The sequence below is a fragment of the Amphibalanus amphitrite genome, unplaced genomic scaffold, assembly GCF_019059575.1.
Source record: "Amphibalanus amphitrite isolate SeventyFive unplaced genomic scaffold, NRLGWU_Aamphi_draft 000072F_arrow, whole genome shotgun sequence".
Classification (NCBI taxonomy): Eukaryota; Metazoa; Arthropoda; class Thecostraca; order Balanomorpha; family Balanidae; genus Amphibalanus; species Amphibalanus amphitrite.
This window is the reverse complement of record NW_024881568.1, coordinates 33678-55857: the sequence shown is the minus strand read 5'-3', so window position 1 is coordinate 55857 and position 22180 is coordinate 33678. Positions and strand designations below refer to the sequence as shown.

Sequence of the window (22180 nt, the reverse complement as noted above, 5' to 3'; positions counted from 1 at the left end):
GGGCGGCAGCGGCTGAAGCTGGAAATCAGGAGGTGGGCGGCAGCGGCTGAAGCTGGAAATCAGGAGGTGGGCGGCAGCGGCTGAAGCTGGAACTCAGGAGGTGGGCGGCAGCGGCTGAAGCTGGAACTCAGGAGGTGGGCGGCAGCGGCTGAAGCTGGAACTCAGGAGGTGGGCGGCAGCGGCTGAAGCTGGAAATCAGGAGGTGGGCGGCGCTGATAGACGCTGAGATAAGGGCTTTGTGAGGGATAAAGAGGTGCAGAAAGGCTGGCGTCAGCGTGCTGCTGACTCAGCAGATTCACTTCCATCAAATCCGCGTGGCTCGCCGCTACTGTCTGAGTCGCCCCGGCCATCCCCGACGACCGGACAGGTCAGTCGCCGCGACAAAAACCTCGTCTCCGCGCTGCGGGCTGTCTCGCGGCTGGCCGGGCGACCGCTCGGTCATCAATGTCACTGAACCCATGGCTATGGACGGTCCAACGTTACCACCTCAGAGAGACTCATCTCCGCTCAACTATAGAACGCGAGCGTGTCCGCCCTGGGGGCAGACTGTTCCATTTCCATATGGCGAGTTCGGGTCACGGCTGGGCCGGGGGGGGGGGGTGCTCGTCTGACCCGTCTCCGCCTGCCGCCGGGGGTGCTCGTCTGACCCGTCTCCGCCTGCCGCCGGGGGTGTTCTTCTGACCCGTCTCGGCCCGCTGCCGGTTCGCGCGATAAACACATCAGTCGGCGGCCGGATGCGCGCGCGCGCCGTACCGCCCCTGGGTCCGGCGGCGGCGCCGGCGGGCTGCCGACTAATGCCAATCCATCTCGGCGCGTCGGCGGTCGGCGCGCGGCCACTTACCCGCCATCATCCCGTCAGCGCGCAGTTCCAACTCAATCCATTATTGATTCGGAGCCCCACAAAGCCGGCCAGAGGCTAATGACGGACCCGTAATGGGCTGACGGTATTGTAAATTGGCCGTAATTGAGAGTATTTCGACCGGACGACCGGGGCGGGCCAGTCGAGGCCAGGGCGGGGGCGGGGGCCGCACAGCCGCTCCCACAGCAGACCGCTGAACCGGCCGTGATGGGACGCACACAACAAAGCTCGCCGACGCCCCGGGGCAGCCCCCGGAGAATCTCCGAGCGGAACGCCTCGGGTTAGAGGTGCGGACCACCTCTCCCGACCACATTTCGACAACCAATCCCACCGACCAGGCAGTGAGCTCACCGTCTCGTTTCCCATTACTCGGCGACCGCAGCCTTCGAGCTGTCACCTACGGAGCTCGTCTCCGGTCGAACAAAAACGCCCTGTGCCCGGCGGATCCAGCTGGGAAACGCTGAGCGGCATCGTCACGCAATGTGTCGAGACGGGCACGCAGGCCGTCCGCGACCGGTCCCGGGGTGCCTGGGGCGCGCCCGGCGGCCACCTCAGATCACCGTCACTCCGACCAGGCCGCGGCGCAGTCAAGGACGTGCGTGGACTGCGATGGTGCTCTGTAATCGGCCCGCATATCAGTATGATGTATTAACCAGCGCAAAAGCCCGTTAGATGATAACAGCTCAAAGAGTGCACCGTAAAAATGAAATTACACGTCACGCAAGGCCGGTTACGGTAATGGAGAAATGCGTGTCGTCACCTCGTAACTACAAGGTGGAGTGACAGATTGATTTGCCCCTGAAGTTACGGTCATTAGGTTTCATGGAACTGAATACTGAATACCTAGCATATCTTATGACGAATGGCATTTGATTGACGTTAGGCCGAGTGAACTGCTCATGCTTAGTACCTATCCATTAAAAAATGGCCTCGGTGTGGTATGGTGTTGTATCGGTTAATGCTGGCCTGATAAGCTGTGTGAGTTACTTTCTACCTTTAACTGGAAGACTGATTGTGATAGTTATTTCAGCTTCTAAATCACTGAGCAATGCTGCGTGTTAATAACCCGCGCCCCGTAGGGCTATCGGCGGACCCTACCACCCGAAGGGGGGGGGGGCGTTTCGGCCCCCCCCCCCTAAGATCTCGGAAATTTACCGGCCGATTTTCGAAATTCAAGCGGTGTTCGATAGCCCCACCAGGGAACTACCTTGTGACCAAATTTCATTGGCCTAGGTCAAACCGATGACGTCACAGGTCAGGTCAAAGGTCGGATTTTCCCCGTTCACAGGCATTTCAAGAAATGTGTTGTGAAATCGAGTAAATTGGTAAATTATTGAAAACCATCGATGGTACATTGTTCGTCAGACACATACTTCGCTATCTGAGGTCACTGATACCAGGTCAGGTCACAGAGGTCAGGTCACTGGGGGTCACCTGGGGGCAGTGGCGTAGCCAGAAATCAGCGAAAGGGGGGGCCATGGTGCTCGAGGGGGCGACTTTTTCCCTTGAGAGGGGCGCCATAGTGAGCTAGTGACAGGGGGTCAGTCTAAAATGTAACGTCATATATTCATGCATGATTTACTAGGTGTTACTACGGAACCGGCACGAGTATCAGAACCAGGTTTCGCTGATTTTTCATAAAATCCAGTTAATGCAATTTGCAGCTCAGTGTTTTTTATCAAAAGCGATAGGGGGGTGTTCAAACCCCCCCCCCCCAGCAGGGTGTGGAAATCCAGGACCCCCAGCCGGGCGCGGGTTAAACGACATTCGTCCAAAAGAGGCGCATTTCACTTTTCTCCCACTGACTTGAGGTTCCAAAATTGACCTGACCTTAGGTCACAGAAATAAAAAGTCCGAGATGAACATTTTATGCATATTGTTAGTCTTATCAATCTCTAAAAGTTTCAAAAGTGATCGTTCAGACGGTGTCGCTATAGCGGGTCTTTTAACTTTTTTTTAGGTAAGGTCACTTGACGTGCCCTAGTGACCTGACCTTGAACGAGCCTCATCTGACATTTAACAAGCTGTGTAGAAAAGAGGTATGAACAGGTGTACCAAAGACAGCGCAGGCGCTGCGCGACGCCGTTTTTGAGATGTTCGCGAGAAAAAAAACCTAAGGGGGGCGTACCCCCCCCCCCCCCTCCAGCACGGCGCGGATTAATGGGAGACAATTGAAATGCTCTTCTTCTGAAGAAAAACAACCTCAACCATCGGGATGCAGGTAAATATGACACATTTAATCGGTAAATGTCACTCGTGATGTGACCACTTTTATGCTACTGAGGTCATCTCAGGTCATGAAAGGTCTCCAGTAGATTTTGGACAATAACTTTTGATAGAGATATGGTAGAGCAATGCAACACCCTATATAATTATTTTCCTTCTCGAAAATATGGATCGACTAATATGCAATATGACCTTTACCGGTTAGGTTATGACCTTAACCTTAGGTCAAATTCTCAAATGCCCTTTTAATGTCAAATTCTAGTTTACATCCAAGCCCAGCTCGGCGCCGCCTAGCTGCTGCATCTTGAAAAGGGCCCTTGGTGTCGATGAGAAAGCCCCATTGTCAAAAAATTGCCTAGCGTCAGTGGTTTCGGGGGGGGGGGACCGAAGTATCCAATTCAGTTTCGCGTCAGTGACTACTGGAGGGCGTCAACGACCTCGGATAGGGCGAATGTGATCTTCAGAAGGGCACCGGGTGCTCTAGAGGGGTGCAATGCTTGGATGGGGTCACTGCTGCCTTCAGTAGGGCGTCGGACGCTCTGGAGGGGCGCCATTGATCTCGGATGGTCCGACTGGGATTTTCAGAGGAGCAGCGTTGTCTCGGATGGGGCGAATGTGATTTTCAGAGGGATGGCGGGTAGTCTAGAAGGGCGCCATTGGTTTCAGAGGGCTGCCATCGATCTTAAGATGGGGCAGCTGTAACCTTCATTTAGATGGGCGTGATCGTCAAAAGAGCGCCGGACGCTCTGGAGGGGCGTCATTGGGCTTGAATGGGGCGACTTTAGTCTCAAGCGGGACGACTTCAGTCTCAAGGAGGTGGGGCGCTAGTGGCTCTTGAGGGCGCTATTGATCTCGGATAGGGCGACTGTGATCTTGAGAAGAATGCGGGTGCTTTAGAGGGGCGCCAGTGGTTTCAGGGATCGATCTTGGATGGGTCGATTGGGGCAGCTGTGAACTTCAGAGGGGCGCCGGGTGATCTAGAGGGGCGCCATCAAGCTTTAATGGGGCGACTGTTCCGTTTAGGTGGGTGCCAGCGGCTCTTCAGGGGCGCCATCGACCCTGAGGGTTCGGAATATTCTGGTTTTCGGAGGGGTGCCCTTCAACATTTGGGGGCTCAGGTCGTATTTGGGGGTGCCCTGGAGATTATTTAGGTGTCCAGGCACCCCTAAATAGATATTGAGTTCGATCCCTGCCTGCACATCACTTTTTAATTCATGTCCTCTCTGTAAAACGGCATCAGCCTAGTCGGCGCTAACTGGGGCGCCATTTGGGCGGCTGGGCGGAAAGGGGGGGCCATGGCCCCCATGGCCCCCCCTGTCTACGCCACTGCCTGGGGGTCACAATGTGAAAGTGTCGTGTGATACATGTTTTATGGTCCATTTTACATGACAAATGCGATTATGTGCGTCAGGCAGCCTTTAGGGCCAGCTTATGTCACGTTTTGGTGAAGGTCAGGTCAAGGTCAGGTCAAATTAGGTCAAATTTCAAAGTTGATATTTTTGCATAAAATGGGTATCGATTCGATGAAACTCGTCACGAGAAGTCTAATGGTGGTCTTTGTTTTGCTCTACGTAGTCTAGAATTGCCAAAAATTGAGTTTGAAAATTTGAAGTCATCATTTTTGAACAGTTTTTTTCGCTATAACTTAGCCAAAAAACAAGATACCTATTGATCTGAAATTTGGTATGTAGATAGAAGACGGTTGGTACTAACACATATATTCCGGGTTTTTGAAACTCAAAAAACTTTTTGGATTTTTTGACAAATAAATCCAAAAAATCGCATTTTGAATTTTTAGGGTCAAAACTCAAAAAATTTAAAAATCCGAGATAGCAGTTTTGTAGCCCTGTCAATTTTACATCTTTTCTGTCTTGATCGTTTTTCTGTATCTTCCAAGCTGTAGGCCTGACAGCTCTTCTCGAGAAGGTCTTTTTTTGGTCGAAAATGGCAGAACATGACGTCACTCTGACGTAATTTGTGGCCAACCTATCATAGCCTCTGGAAAAAAATTTTGGTCACAATATGTAAAATTGATGCCCGGAGGGGTCCTGAAAGTTTGGTGGCGATATCTTTAGCCGTTTAGGAGATATCGACGGAAAAGGACAGGGAGGGGCCGTTTCGGCCCCCTACGGGGCGCGGGTAATTAAGGGTCATATGGTTGGGGCGAGTGCTACCCGTTGCAGCTATTTCAATTGCAACGATAAGTGCGACATTTGAATAGCGATCATAAGGGTACGCGGGAGAATACAGAAAATCCGTAAGAGAAAGGTGAAGAAATGGAAGAAATTTAGTAACTTTTCAGCAAAAATTTTATCTGTTACGTTTATATTACGTAAATTTTGTCTGTGTATGTTACGTGATACGTTTTATCTTGTAGCCCCTGCGTGTACCGCCGGTCACCGCTAGGCGCGTTTACTTCCACCGGTCACCGCTAGATGCTGTGAACCGCGAGTTTCAGTTTTTCTAATAGATGTCGCTTTTACCAGTCTCGAAATTGCTAAAGCCTTTGATTAAGTTGTGCGCCCCCCTTTTTAACGTTCCGTTCGCTTAAACTGCTGTATTGTTTGGACAATTGTATTGGCAATGTGTATATTGAAAACCATATGTATTCGTTTATTACATTCGATGTTCTCGCCACATGTGTGCAATACTAGATAACTAAGTTCGTATGTAAAACTATATATGTCTCGATTTTGTGGCGAAATACAAGAGATATCTGTATGTTACAGTGTTTCTACTGGCTACACCAGCCAGATTGGTGACCCCGACGTGATTTGAACACGCAACCTTCTGATTCCTCTCCACGGCCTGACTGCCTCAGACGACCGAGCTGCTTCAGTCACGTGGACCTCAGAGGCAGACGCCGCCTTCTCTGCAGCCAAAGCCGCCCTCGCTGACGTCACCCAGCTCGCTCATCCCGTCAAAGATGCAGCTCTGAGCCTCAGCACTGACGCCAGCAGCACAGCAGCCGGCGCCGTGCTCCACCAGCGAGTTGGTGGTTCTCTTCAGCCTCTCGCCTTCTTCTCGCGCAAGTTCACGCCCACCCAACGCCGCTACAGCACCTTTGGACGGGAATTACTCGCCATGTACCTCGCCGTGCGACATTTCCTGCCCTATCTGGAAGGATGCGACTTCGAGATCCTCACGGACCACAAGCCGCTCGTCTTTGCTCTCAAGGCCAACGGCAACGCCAACCATTCTCTCCGTGAACAACGTCACATGGACCTGATTCTGCAGCACACCAGCAAGATCGGACATGTTCCTGGACACCTCAACCCGGTAGCTGACGCCATCTCACGGATCAGCTCAGTGTCTGCGCCAGCTTCTGCCGCAGCTACACCTTCACCTGGCCTTCTGAGCTTGGCCGACATCGCCCTACACCAAGCCAACGATCCTGACCTGCCGAAGCTGCAACAATCCTCATCTCTGGTCATCCGTGACTTCCCAGTCCCTGATCATCCGCATCTTCGTCTCTGGTGCGACACCTCAACGGCCACACCTAGACCTGTAGTCCCAGCCAGACTCCGCCCTTCCATCATCAAGAGCTTCCACGACTTGTCTCATCCTGGCATCAACGCTACGCGTCATCTCATCTCATCGAGGTTCATCTGGCCCCACATCAACGCGGACATCCGTGCCTTCGTCCGGAGCTGCCAGCACTGCCAGCGTGCCAAGATCCAGCGCCACACGAAGCCACCCATGGGCAGCTTCCAGCCACCTGACTCTCGCTTCCTGCACATCCACATCGACCTTGTCGGACCACTTCCTCCGTCCCATGGCAACTCCTATCTCCTGACTGTCGTCGACCGCTTCACCCGATGGCCCGAGGCAATTCCTCTGCCCACCATGGACGCCGTCACGGTGGCTCGGCATCTCGTCAGCGGCTGGATCGCCCGCTTCGGAGTACCCGAACTCATCACCACCGACAGAGGATCCCAGTTCGAGTCCCGCCTCTGGACAGAAGTCTCCAAGCTTCTCGGCACCTCTCGGATCCGGACCTGCGCCTACCACCCAGAAGCAAACGGGATGGTAGAGCGCTTCCACCGCCAACTGAAGTCAGCTCTGCGGACCGATGACGACGCCGCTTCCTGGTCGGACCGACTTCCTCTGGTGCTACTCGGAGTGCGCACGGCCCTCAAGGAGGATCTCGGATGCACCGCTGCAGACCTAGTCTATGGTTGCAGTCTCCGACTTCCTGGTGACTTCCTTTCCCCCATGTCGTCGGACACTTCTTCTGATCCGGCTTCCCTAGCCTCTCGTCTCCGTGCCGCCATGTCGGAGCTCCGTCCAACTCCTCCTCGTCCTGGCTCCCGCCAAATCTTCATCTCTCAAGACATGCAAACCTGCTCCCACGTCTTCATCCGACGCGATTCGCATCGCTCTCCTTTCCAATACGTCTATGACGGTCCTTATCGTGTCCTATCCCGCGACCAGCACACCGCCACCATCGACCGTCTCGGGCGACGCGACACCGTCACCCTGGCTCGGTGTAAACCGGCCTTCACGGACAACATGCCTGCCGCAACGCCGCCTGCAGCACCGGACGTCCTGGTGAACGACACGCCTACTACAGCGACAGACAGCTCGGTGGACCGCCCGCCTGCTGCATCGCCTGCACCCAGCCGCTCAGGTGCCCCCGGCGGCTCTCGCCCGGCTCGCCGCGTGCCGCCGGACCCGCCGCCTGCTTCGCCACCCCCTCTCCGCCGTTCGTCGCGTACTCGCCGCCAAACTTCTTTTTATGGTGTTTAACTAGGGCGGGGGAGTGATGTAGCCCCTGCGTGTACCGCCGGTCACCGCTAGGCGCGTTTACTTCCACCGGTCACCGCTAGATGCTGTGAACCGCGAGTTTCAGTTTTTCTAATAGATGTCGCTTTTACCAGTCTCGAAATTGCTAAAGCCTTTGATTAAGTTGTGCGCCCCCCTTTTTAACGTTCCGTTCGCTTAAACTGCTGTATTGTTTGGACAATTGTATTGGCAATGTGTATATTGAAAACCATATGTATTCGTTTATTACATTCGATGTTCTCGCCACATGTGTGCAATACTAGATAACTAAGTTCGTATGTAAAACTATATATGTCTCGATTTTGTGGCGAAATACAAGAGATATCTGTATGTTACAGTGTTTCTACTGGCTACACCAGCCAGAATCTACAGAAGCTCATCTTTTTCATTATTTTATTGTCTTTATTATACCATAGTCGTTCAATTTAATATTGCTTTGAATGATGCTACTATATGTGATGAACACGTAACCCCAAACTCTCTCTCTCTCTCTCTCTCTCTCTCTCTCCCTCTCTCTCTCTCTCTCTCTCTCTCTCTCTCTCTCTCTCTCTCTCTCTCTCTCTCTCTCTCTCTCTATCTTCACCTTTACCATACGCTCATAGAACTATGCTTGATGTACGAAGACGGGCTAAGTGGCCGGCGTGACCCTGTGCCGGCCGTATTCCCGTGCGGCTCACACGTCTGAGCCGGGGGTCCGTCTCGGTGATAGGAGCCTCCCCCCCCCCCGGCGTGACATCCTGGGTCGTCAGCACGCGGCCGGCGGTGCGAACAGACACGGCGGCCCCACCACTCAGCCGACCTCTGCCGGCGCCTAAAACACCAGGCACACAGCAGAACGAGTCGTAAAATTGCACTCGTGAATAAATGACAGCACGCTGATGCGAGCGAATAATGTATGGTCATTTACAACGCAGTTGAGCACTCATAAAATAAAGTGCACCATATATGCGCGGCGGATAGTGAATTCAATTACTCACGATGTTTCCGTATTCAGCAGACGGCGTGGCCCCCGCCGGTCGGAGCCCATATGTTCCGTGTCATTGAGGCAGCACGTGAAGCCGAGTGACGTATGGGCGAAAATCAGTCAGGGCGCGACCCACCGACAAATCGCTCACGGTGATTCTCCATCGACGCCTGGCTGGTCAGCTGGGTATATAGGGAGGGGGGGGGGGGGGCACTGCCGGCAGAATTCTAACCTCGAAGCTCGTCGGTTCTGATTTAATCCATTACAGATCTAAATTGCGGCCATTTTGCAGTGTCAGCAGGTGCTGAGAGCCCGATATAGAATGCTACATTGGTAATGGCTCTTTGAACTTTGCCGAGGTTAGCTGTTGGCTGCAGTGTGCATAATAAAAACATTAGCAATGTTTCGATGACTGCACCAAAGCCGAGCACGGGTCAACATTTAAAACAAACGAATGCATGCAATGTGCGCTTTAGGTTTAAGTTAACTTGGCCGTGTCTTGCATAAGGTTTCCGTTCATTAGGTATTGAACCAGAAATAATAAAAAACAAGTATTGGTAAAAGTGTTCCCCAAATGGAAAAAGAGAAAATTTAACACAAAGAAGTTAGGAACATTTTAAATATAATAAAATTGTACAAAAGATACTTTTCCGAAGAAATTGGTTCGGGCACTTAGGTACATACATGCAACAAGACTGATAAAAGATAAAGCACAATTTTGCATTTTCTATATATGTTATTTTGCTGTACCACATATTTCTCGATGTTCGATGTTCCATCGTTTCAGCTAGCATACAATTTTCAAATAGTGAATGCAATTATCGTAGCGCTCCTTCCCGTACCTGCTGGCGCGTCCGCTCCACAGAAGGATCCCATCGATGGCCAGCTATCATTAATTACCATAATAAATGGTGGCTGTGATTGCCAAAGCGGGCTGACCGGACGCCGCGGCCGGCCCCGCGGCGCCCCCGGACCGCGTCATACGTCACCTGAGACCGCCGATAGGGACCGGACCATGCGTCACAAGTTAGTGGCTCTCGGCCAGGAGGCGGCGGCACAACACACCGTGCGCCCACGGAGCGCCTTTGTGGAGTCGTCTGTGTTTGGACGGTCCGAGTTTCTGGACAATGGTGCGCGGGGGACATCGTTATTCACAGCCAGTACACTGAAAACAAAATTACCCATGGGTGATGAGTAAACTCATGAACCGGCGGTAATTTTAAACAACCTATTTGACTGATCGAGGCGCCGGTAATGTAACTAGGCCTGCACCGGTCATTCCACCTCTCAATTGTGCGTTAACTCATGTCTCTTCACTCGTGTATTATGAGTTAACCGATTGTGAAAAACTCATGTACTCTTGGTAACTCATTTTGATTACTCATGATATGCGAGTATAGGCTTACTCATATTACACCGTTAATGAAGACACCACACGTTTGACTACATGAGGCGCTAGTAAATGTTACTAGCCCTGTAGCGGTCACATCACCAATGAGTTGCGGGTTAACTCTCGTTCCCTCACTCATACCACATGAGTTTACCGTTTGTGACGAATTCAAGCATTGCTAGTAACTCATGCCATGCAACGATTGATACGCGAGTTAAATGTAACTCATAACATGATGGTCAAGTGAACACACCTATTAGATCGCTCTGCCGCCGGTTTTTCCACTCTGTCGACTCATCCCCTGGCGGTCAGCCTCACCCATGAGATGAGAGTCATAACATTAAAACATAAGGTTTATTAAAACAATGCATAGCATGCAGATAAACCACGACTATTACATCATTGATCATATGAACAAGGGTGATGAACACAGCACGACGCTCATGCCCTTCCAGACATGAACTTGGCCTACACGCATGAAAAAGCGTTAACGCCATTTCTTTGCAAAACTACCCGGCAGAAACACAAACACAAAAAGAGACAGAAAGTCCCTAAAGTGCTGTCTCATGTCACTCCCCGTGCACTCCTAAGCGCAGCCGGTCATCGCCGCCCACTGCTTTGGGGGCGGCGACACATCGGTCTTCAGGATCACGGCACACATCAGGTAGCCGGCCAGACGGATGGCTGGGCGTTTGAACGACTGCGCAAACACTGTGAACGCGGCCCCCCACGTCAGCAGCTTGTTCACCTTTGCCGTTTGCTCCTTAAACTGCACTGCTGGCACGCCCTCTATGGCGTGGAAGTCGTCCGCCACATGAGGCCGTGGCTGCGGCGCCGATGTGAACACAACTTGGTGCTCTTTAGCACGGTGCAGAGAAGATGGTCGATCGCATCGTCTGCGACGGAAAAATTTACCTTCAGAAATCAAGGCCACGAACTGCAAACTTTAATTTGGTACAGTATGCCTCTCGCAATTTTAACCCACGTCTTCCTGGGGGAGGGGGAGGGTGTTTGAACACCCCTTCTGTGGATTTTCGCGAATATCTCAAAAAACGGCGGCGCTCCGGGTCACCTAAAGTCAGGTCGCCAGGTCAAGCCAAGTGACCTCACTACTTAAAAAGTTATAAAGCCTACCATAGCTACACCCTAGTGACCGATTGCTTTGAAACTTGCAGCGATTGATAAGAGCAACAGTTTGTACAAAATGTATATCTTAGCATTTTGATGTCGATGGCCTAAGGTCAGGTGAATTTTGCGACCTCTCAGTTAAAGGTAAGTAAATTGGAGACAATCGAAAGGCGCCTCTTTTGGACGTAAGTCATATTGGCCGTAAGTCATATTGGCCGTTTTCGCGACGGGCTACCCGGCGAGTGCACCTAATTTGACCAAATCTGCACCTAGTCTCTTTTACAGCAAATATCTGTATTTTATGAATTTATTTCAGTGTTTTCATCGATGATACTCTCTGATAATATGGTAAAGCAGGCATATAAGCAATTAGTGCAACCACACTTAACATGAAAATGGCACCCGTGACCCCGTTTTATGCCCCTGATGACATCTCAGGTCACGAATGGTATCTGACAGTTTTTCGCGAAGAACTTTTGATAGAGGCAAAGAACGATGAAAACACCTTCGTTGTGTTCATCTCGACGAACGGATCAACTGATATGCAACCTGACCCTTATCGGTCAGGTCATGACCTTGAACTGAGGTCAAATTTTTAAGTTAACCTTTCAAGGTCACATAATAGTTTATTCAATGCGTCTTGCCGAGAGAAACACGATTCCGGTAAAAGAAAGTACGTGAAAGGCTTAAGTCAAAAGTTTTTGCTGAAAAACTTTCAGAAAAAAATATATCTATTTTGGCAGTTTTTACCCCTCCGCCGCATGCAAAACCACTGACGGCAGGTCAAATCTGAGAGAATTAATCAGAAAGAGCGTTAATGGGCTATCAAAGGCGCTTTTCTGTGGTTTTGTAGCTCTATTAGTTTCCGAGCTATGCGTTGATCTGATCAAAATTTTAATGTTGTCAAAAATTGAAAATTATCAAAATTTAACCTGGAAATCGGTGAACTTTTGTATTCAATGACCTCTGGTGACCTGACCTTTGACCTGACCAAAAAAGTGTCCGAAATAATTTCTTCCTTATTTTTGACGTCCTTTCGAACGCCGCCTTCGCCGTATCGCTACATGGCCCAGGAGCTAAGTTGAAAGAGGGGTTCAAACGTTTCCTCCCCCCCCCCCCCCCCCCCCAGCAGGGCCTGGAAATCCAGGAACTCCCGCGGGGTGCGGGTTAGAAGATGCTTGTGAGCATAACATTAAAATATGTTTAGAGTAAATAGTGCTCGCATATATTATTTTGAAATTGACGATAAAAATGTGTTAATCATACTCAATGCCTATAGGTATTGAGTATCCACTGTAGTTTACTACATAGGATATAACGATGAACTTCTATGTATGATCTCTTATAAGAAGCACGAATGAAATTTCACATTTTTCTGCTCTTTTTTTAAATACTTTCCGTCCTAAGTGTATACGAGTATATCAAACTGTTAACAGGACGTTCATAAATACATGAGCTTTTGGTACCTATTCGGTTACGGTTCCAACATTCCCGGGTAAAATGTTGTTAACTTACCATCTGTGAGGCATCCAGCTGCTTTTTCACCTTCGCCATTGGCCACAATCGGGGTCATGGCTTCCCGGGAGAGTTCCAACTCGTCGGTGTCCTGCAAGTCGGCATTTTTTATCCGACTCAGCTCTTTCCAGACCTGAAAACAAAGGATTAATGACGCATGCTGAAGGACGACTATACCAGTAAGACGCCATCGATATTCGCATGGCCGGCTTAAATTCTTCTACTTCTTACTGCAGCGTTTGAAAATTAACTGCCAATCCAGTTCCGTTATCGGTGGTCATGCAAATGCGATGTCACACAAGCACATCTGTTTTACAGTAGCACTAGTAACTCTCGCAATCCCTACCGTGCGGCGGACATGACCTTGGGGTTATGCATGCATTGTCGGTATAAGTACAGACTTGTGCCTCAGCCAAAAATCAAGATCCAAGATACGCAAGATCCCATGCAATGCCAGGATTTCAGAATACTGGATCTCCTTGGTCTCATTGAAAAATATAATATAATTTTAGGATCCAAGATCCCCTGGATTGCACGTATAAATAACACTTTAGGATTCCGGACCCCACGCGAGAACGAAATGCCAGAGTTCAAATTTCCTGGATCCAACGTAAATGTCATGTCTGTAGACATAAAATTAAGCGTTTAGTTTGAACTTTAGGGCCAGCGAAGCAGGTTGTGCACAAAGACTTCTTAAACAACCGTGTACGCCTCGCTAATGCAAAGCATTTTGAAATTTAGCAAGAAAAATGTGTTCTCAGAGACTAAATGTAGGATACAAGATCCCCAGAATCAATCCACAGAGCAAAAATGTAAGATTCAAGATCGCCGGTATTCATCGACAAAAGAAACATGTTGGATCAAGGACCAGCATGGTCTCCAAAAAGTATTGATGAATTTATAATCAGATAGAAGAACTGCGCTCTTGGATCCTGTGGATCGAATCATTTTCGGATATTGGCCCTAGTCTGTCGGTAACAAAGGCAAGGGAAACAAAATACACATGAGGGCGGGTGCAAAATAACTCAAGATGAGCTTCAGAAAGAAAACTGACTCTGAGAGCCGGTGAAGGCGCGTCTGCAGTTGCACGCACCAAACCACCTGACTCTGACTGCATAGGATCGCTAATTTACAACGCATCAGACCATGTACAATGATTCATGTTATCTATGACAATGTACATACTTTGTTTTCATCGACGACGGATGGTGGCCATCGGGATTTTCCTCTTGACGATGAGGTGTCGCCTCTCTGAGAAAGTGGCCTCCATGGCACCGTCCAGCTGAGGAGATGAGAACATCACATCATATAGAATCAATTCGACCATGCCTGGTATCTAGATCTCACTCTTGGGGGGTGCAGGGGTGGGCTTTTAAAAGCACTTGGGGTGCTCATTTTTAGAAGGATTCGGCCAAATGATTCAATTACAAGTCGTTTATTACAAAAATACTAGATGAACTACGAGGAAGATGAAAACATGATGAAAAGCTGACCTAGCCTTACCTTATAACCTACTAACTTATAGACCTTACAACGTAAATAGGTACCTACAATCTACCAGCCTACATCTTACAACATACAACCTTCCACATGCCTACCACTCGAACTTCATTTGCACATATACCACCTATCCTAACCTATAGATGTTTGCACCAGGGTTTGAGCATTAGGGGCTGGCAGAACTAGATGCTATAGGCAAAGGCTTAAAGAAAATACTTGATGTTTAATTATTCTGTTAGGCTTCACGCTGGCAAAGCTGCCCGTAGAATAACAGGTTAGGTTTCACTGTAGGGGCATGTTGAGCATGACTGATATGATATTCCACATTTTGATGCATATTATGAACCCCTCAAAAAGGCTTTCATGTTATAGACAATACATGACTAGGAAGGTCAACCAACCCACAGGACAACCCAAGGTATCAGTAGTGTTGTGTGAGTGCACATGTAGGTACATTTTCAATGAAAATATGCATTTTGCACTTAAACATACCTACAGGCAGTAAAATACGTAACATCTAACACTCACCAGTCGCTCCAGCCTCCAATTCACTGCGTCCGCCGCGTCCCGTGCTGCACTTCCGGCACAAACATGCAAGATGGCGTCATGGCGGTAATATTAACGCGTAAGGCTTGTGTAAAGCAGCTCATGGATAATTCACGGTTGATCATATTTACCGGCGCATCAATGGTCCTTAAGCTGCGTTTGAAGAGTTAATGATTTCAAACTGGTTTTTGAACTCATTACTCACGAACAATGAGTTAGCAAGAATCCCTGTCCTCTTTTTTCATGAGTTCTTAAACCCAAACGTTCAGTTTCACTAACTCACGGATCGTGAGTACATTCCTTACTCGCCTTACATGAGTTTGCGAGACTCAACAGGGAGTTTTGATACCAATGTTTTGTGCGTCATGAGTCAGGCAACTCATAGGGAGAAGGTCATGCATTTGGGCAATTGAGTTTTCAAAACGAGTAAACTTTTACTCTTGAGTGTTAACGCTCCACGCATGAGTTACTCATCCAAATATACTCATGAATGGCGAGTCAAATATGAATTACTCTCCCCTCATGAGTAGATTTGTTTTCAGTGTAGATCCATCAGCCGCCGGCGGAGCTGTCCAGACCTGCCCGAAGCTGCCCGGACCTGCCCGAAGCTGCCCGGAGTATCAGCCGTATGCGAACCCGTCGGCGGCAAGCGATGGACGGGCAGACACGGTCCTGACTCAGCCACAGACTCGTCCGACTCACGGGTCTGGAGCAGACCCTGAGTCAGGCGCAGAGTCGCCCGGTGTGCAGCGTGAGTCACGGGTCGCCAGGACCGCAGATCGGTGAAAAATAAGCGATGTATGGTCTCTATTTGTTTGCAGAGGGGGCAAAAAAACTGACAGCGTCTAGTTAGCAAGGAGTTACACACAGGGATAAGCGAAAATAAGAGCCATGAGAGCAGCCGGTAGTGGTAGGGTAGACCGGGGCAAGTCGCCCCGCCGAGGTAAAACGCCTCACCGATGTTTCTCGGAACTGGCAAGGATCTGGGGAAATATTCTCTCTTCTATAAAACGTGCACTATATGATCATTATATGACCAGACTGGAAAGAAATTGTGATGACTCCTTAGGGAGATATAGCCAAAAATGTGTTTTTGGAGTGATTTTTATGTTTTGTTGTCAGGTTATGCATCATGGCGTTCTTTTATGGTCCACCTCAGGTTAACGACTTTTATGTATTTTGAACAACTATTATCTAACGCTTATAATGCCGGGTTGGTTCGTGTTAAATTATGTCTTGCTGGAGTGCAAGGCGTTGTTTTCTGACCGAACTACGTGATGGGGTAAAACGCCCCAGTAGGTCGCGGGGCAAAAAGCCCCATGGGGCGTTTTGCCTCATGTGTTGTTCGTACTACCCACTTCCTAATGTTCGGTAGCTGGCAAACAGTAAGTTTCTATGCATTTATGTGTAGTTTTCTCAGCAACCGGATGGCAAAGGAAGTATTTGGTGGACAGTTGCATGACAATAATTTATTATTTGGCCTTATGAGGCAGGTGAACAGCCTGCTCATACAATAGTGTCATAGCTGAACACCTGATAGGATGGAAGGTGCTAACTTCAGTGCCGTGCCTCCCAAGGTCTAACGGACCTCTCATATAAGATTTGGTCAACTAGCATGTTTAATCTGTAATCTAGAGTATGGGGCTTCTTGCCCCGGGCCGTGGGGCGTTTTGCCCTGGGGTTGGGGCAAAATGCCCCATTTGCAGTTGCTTCACAAATCACTTCATAGCTGGGAGTCCGATCATAAGTGAATGAATTTGAGGGGTGGAATTTAAAGTAAAATGTCCAAAGAACGCATTGAGCACAAATTTGGCCTTCCAGGTGATTTAGGACAAAAGTTATGTAGCAAAATAAATTATCTGGGGCGTCTTGCCCCAGGCTACCCTACACCACTTGTAACTAATACGCATCTTTGTTGTAAACACGGGACTGTAACCAAGCCAATGAAGCAGTCCTGATCAAGGTCCTGACCCGAACTCAGTCAGAAGGTATGGTGGATCATGCGGATGCCGTCGATGTTCCTAAACGCATGTGCATGTGACTCATGTAACTCATGAACTCCACCATAGGCCATACAAAATCGCTGCATGTGTTTTCCTGAGCTTCGTTCCCAGTTGTATCAAACAGTTCTCTTCTAAGGTGTTGTTTTTATCCGCTGGGACTGAGAGCGTGAGATGATGTTTTTCGTACTCCAGGTCTATATAGCTCAGAGGTAGAGCATTGGAGCGCTATTCCAAAGGTCCGGGGTTCGAATCCCCGTATAGCCCAAATCTTTAACGAGTTTGCAAAGGATGACTGATGTCATCACTGTCAACCGTGGAAGCCGTATGGCTACCCATCTACGCTGGAGTACGAAAAACATCATCTCACGCTCTCAGTCCCAGCGGATAAAAACAACACCTAAGAATGATCCGCATAAAACTTGGCAGAAAGCTCGTTAAAGTACTTGGTCTATATAGCTCAGAGGTAGAGCATTGGAGCGCTATTCCAAAGGTCCGGGGTTCGAATCCCCGTATAGCCCAAATCTTTAACGAGTTTGCAAAGGATGACTGATGTCATCACTGTCAACCGTGGAAGCCGTATGGCTACCCATCTACGCTGGAGTACGAAAAACATCATCTCAAGTTCTCTTCTAAATCAATTCTAGTTTTATCTAGATGGCCCCGAGCGCGAAGGCGTACCATTTGCATAATCTACCTAACGTGAATATTGCAATACTGCCTGTTCATCACCGGCGGTGTAATTATTTTCCGTCGCCGACAGGGTGACGGGGGCGGGGGGACGGCCGGACCCGTCGGCAGAGGGTGGAGTCCGCTCTGGTGCGGGTAGATAGCGGCGCGGCGGGCGTCTGAAGTCGGGCGGCGGCGGAGCCAGTAGCGTCTCCAGAGACCCTCAGGAGCCTGGCTGGTCTGTAACGGCGCCAGTAGCGCCTCCAGAGACCATCAGGAGCCTGGCTGGTCTGTAACGGCGCCAGTAGCGCCTCCAGAGACCCTCAGGAGCCTGGCTGCTCGGTAACAGCGCCAGTAGCGCCTCCAGAGACCCTCAGGAGCCTGGCTGATCTGTAACGGCACCAGTAGCGTCTCCAGAGACCCTTAGGAGCCTGGCTGGTCTGTAACGGCATCAGTAGCGTCTCCAGAGACCCTCAGGAGCCTGGCTGGTCTGTAACAGCGCCAGTAGCGCCTCCAGAGGCCCTCAGGAGCCTGGCTGGTCTGTAACGGCGCCAGTAGCGCCTCCAGAGACCATCAGGAGCCTGGCTGGTCTGTAACGGCGCCAGTAGCGCCTCCAGAGACCCTCAGGAGCCTGGCTGCTCGGTAACAGCGCCAGTAGCGCCTCCAGAGACCCTCAGGAGCCTGGCTGATCTGTAACGGCACCAGTAGCGTCTCCAGAGACCCTCAGGAGCCTGGCTGGTCTGTAACGGCATCAGTAGCGTCTCCAGAGACCCTCAGGAGCCTGGCTGGTCTGTAACAGCGCCAGTAGCGCCTCCAGAGGCCCTCAGGAGCCTGGCTGGTCGGTAACGGCGCCAGTAGCGTCTCCAGAGAACCTCAGGAGCCTGGCTGGTCTGTAACAGAGCCAGTAGCGTCTCCAGAGACCCTCAGGAGCCTGGCTGGTCGGTAACGGCGCCAGTAGCGCCTCCAGAGACCCTCAGGAGCCTGGCTGGTCGGTGGCGGACAGGTGCTGGTGGCGCTTCTGGATATAACTATTCCGAAACGGGGTCAGCGCGATGGAGGCTCCAGAGATTTCTCGGCCTGCTATCCTGTCTGCCGCTCTCCTTGCCATTCTACACCAAACATTGGGCAAACTGAAAGCTTACTATGTAGATCACCAGGAATATGATAATGCATGGCGGAAAAAAGAATAGTCAGCATTACCCATCAGTATCACATTGAAACTGCTGCAAGTCAGCGTACCATTTCATTATTTTTGTGAACTGGGGTCGAAATTCATCACTGGTGTCAAACTGCACAATATGCAAATGCGGTGGCGGACGGGTACTAAGTGAGTATGTGTTCGGCTGCCGGGTGTCGGTCAGACGAGCCGCGGCTGCCGGTAACAATGGCTGACCAGGCACCGGCCAACCACGCAGTGATTTATAGTTAGTGCCACGGACGGCCATTGGCCAATGACGGAAAACCGGCCTCGCTCCGCGCCGCGATAGCCAGCGCCGCGCCGCAGCCGCCGCGGCGCCAGGTCAGACACGGTTACAGCAGTCGCAGCAGCAGCAGCTGTAGTAGCAGATGCACCACCATCGCCACCAGCTTCACCAGCAGTAGTTACGGCAGCATCAGTGGTTACAGCAATACCAGTAACACCAGCCACAGCTACGGCAACAGTAGCAGCAGTAGCTGTAACAGCAGTGGCGATCACAGAGTTTTGCTCCCCGACTCTGCCGAGCTGAGAGCTCGGCTTACCGACTCCGCCGAGATCAGTGCCACTTGTCTGCTGAGCTCAGTTCCCCGACGCTGCTGAGTTTAGCTCCCTCGTGCCGCCCAGCTCAGCTAGCCAGCTCCGCCGAGCTCACTTACTCCCCGGCGGCACTGAGCTCAGTTTGGCTCTCCCGGCGCCGCCGACAGCCGCTTGCATCGTGCAGAAACGGATGCATCGCTTTATCTCCAGAATACAAGTGACAACCGGCGGCGTAGGGCATAAATCACGGCGATTGTTTACATAGCGTGCCAGCGTCGGGCCTAATTGACCTATGGCGGCGCGTGCTCGGTGTACAAAATAGGAGGACCTCGAGCGGAGGTCGGCAGACGGCACCCGTGACGCCCCACCCGGTGACCGTCACCCCGGCCCGGGCCGCTCCGCCGCCGCCGCGCCGGCGTCACGGTCACGCAGGGCCCGATAAACAATGGGGGAACGGTGTACCGTTGGCCGCGTGGCCCCCCCTTGGGGTCGCGCACCGAAGCGGCTTTCATAATTACACTGGCTCGGCAGCAAGGACACGTGTGCGTTTTGACGTGAGAGAGGAAGGTGTCAGAGGCAGTCGACGCGTCGGCTCCGAGGGGAGCGGGGGTCTGGTGGCGCTCCCGGGGGCACATACCGAGTCTGATAGCGCACCTGAGGGGCACGGACCAGCCTGGCGGGTCTTCTCTCGACGGAGAACGCAGCTGTAGATGGAGGAGTCTGCTGTTGTCGGAGGAAAGGACTGACCTCTGCTCCCGAGGAGGAGTGACAGTTACTCTTTAGCGGTGTGAAGATCGTGATCGATGACCGCAGTTGAACTGAACATAACGTTCAGAAGTTGATGGCGGTGACGACTTGCTGTGTGGTGATGAAGTTGAGCAGAGTCAGCTCGTGAAGTCGGCTGTGCTGTCCAGTTCCAGGGGCATCTACGGAGTGTATCGTGGCCGACCGGTAGTGACTATCGGGCGCGCGTGGCTGAGACCGGCTGTTCCGTCGGCCCACATCTGTGAGCAGCGACGCGCCTCTATCTCCGTCTGTAGTCTACCTTCCGTGCCAGGACAGGTGGACCGTGAGCGCCGCTACTGTCACCGCGGCCTCAGAAGACTACTCTGAGGCCGGCCGTTCAGGTCTTAGGCCCTACTGAGGCAGTGGAGGTCGGTCAGGTCAGCACGCTTATCATCGGAGCCTCGAAATCACCTCATCATCTACAGAGTGTTGCTAGCAGCTCAGCATCACACATACCAGACCGATAGCTCTGCAACCCTTCTGCATCATCACCGGTCTCCGCAGCACCGCATCACCGGTCTACAGTTTCTTTGCGTCACACCGTCTCCCCGCGTCTGCGCGTCAGCCTCAGTCGCCATGGCCTCGTACGGCCGGTGGCTGGCGGTGCTGCTGCCGCTGCTGCCCCTCCTGCTGACCACTGCGCCGGTGTCGGTGGGCGCCACGTGCGGCGGCGACTGCCTGGGCTCCCTGCTGGGTAACCTGTGCTGCTGCCTGTTCACCGGCCGGTGCTGCCTGGGTCCGGTGGCTGCGGGGAGGCGAAGACGAGAGGCGGGGGTCAAAGGCGGCCCGCGGTGGAGGGCTGCGGAGTGGGAGCAGCGCTCGGCGCGGCATCTGGAGTTCATGATGTGGAGCCACAGAGCCACAAAGACTTAGCTGGACTGAATGGACTCAGTGATGAATGAAGTTAACACAAATTGAGATTAACTAGTACCTGTGGCAACAATATGACGAGTGATGATAACTGTATTTAGTGATAAGATGTAACAATAACTATACCTATAAAAATAAAAAAAAATCTTCAAAATCTGAAACAAGAGCAAGATAAGGAAAATTCTATAAAGCTGAGATTCTACGGAAGATCATAATTGAAAACGTGGGATTAAATTCCAAAGTTGTGAGAAACAGGTCACACAGGAATGAGTGTTGCGGTTGTATGAAGAGGATTGCAACTCAAATAAACGGATCTCGGGCAAAGATAACGACCAAGATTCGGCAAATCTTCCTGTTTCATGAGCATTACCCTACAATGTGTGTGTAGATCATCACGAGACGGCCGAATTCGTGCTCGCTCAGCTGAGCCGCGTTCAGCGAACATCGCGCTCCACTCAGCGCCTTTCTCCGCACTAATCTCCGGGGATCAGACGGACGGGCATGTTCGCCGGCTCTCTGGCGGGCCGGAGAGGCTCTCCAGCCGGGCCGGGGAGTGGCGCGTCGTGCCACAGACAGTCACGTGATGGTCCGGTGACGTGACGGCACTGGCACTGCGTCAACACGGCGTCACGTCCGACGGAGAGGGAAGCGCGGTGTCATCCGGGCACGAGTCGGGTGCAGCCGCCGCGCCAAGTGCGAGTTTGAGCGAGTGCAGACGCCGCAGTCCGGCGGCCGTCTCTGGACGCGCGCGGCCGCTCACGGCCAGCGCGGCTCGGCGCCCGTCGAGAGCGGCTCAGCGTGGCGTCCGCGGCTCGCGGTGCATACTGCCGGCGAGCGGCCGCGCTGCGCCGCCCGACTCTCATTGTTATTCGTCGGGCAGCGCGTGCAGCGAGCGGCGCCCGTTGCGGTGTCGATCGCGGCCTGATGATGGCACTCTGGCGGCGCTCACCGGTGTTGAGCGCCGCTCGGAGGCCGGTACCGCCGTGTACCGCTCTGTCCGCCACTGCCTGTTCGGTATAATGCACCGTGTCGTGTTGTGGACGGCGCTGACACGGCGTCGGCGGCTGACTGTGATCCCTGCGCTGTGATCGTTCCGAGCCAGCAGCGATCTCCACTGATCAGCGCCGGGTAATCATGTAGCTCACCATGGACTCTCGGCCGGGCGCAGACCTGGAGAGCGTCAGCAGATACAGACAGGTTCCAGTGG

General features: G+C 51.7%; 1 long non-coding RNA gene across 1 annotated transcript; it reads right to left on the bottom strand.

Moving 5' to 3' along the window:
• Positions 1-10807: 10807 nt before the first annotated feature.
• Positions 10808-15043, bottom strand: LOC122379154. Its single transcript, XR_006256136.1, has 4 exons — positions 14896-15043; positions 14053-14149; positions 12868-13000; positions 10808-11120 (listed from the first exon to the last, which is right to left on the bottom strand). It is a non-coding gene; the product is annotated as an uncharacterized LOC122379154 (long non-coding RNA).
• Positions 15044-22180: the final 7137 nt, after the last annotated feature.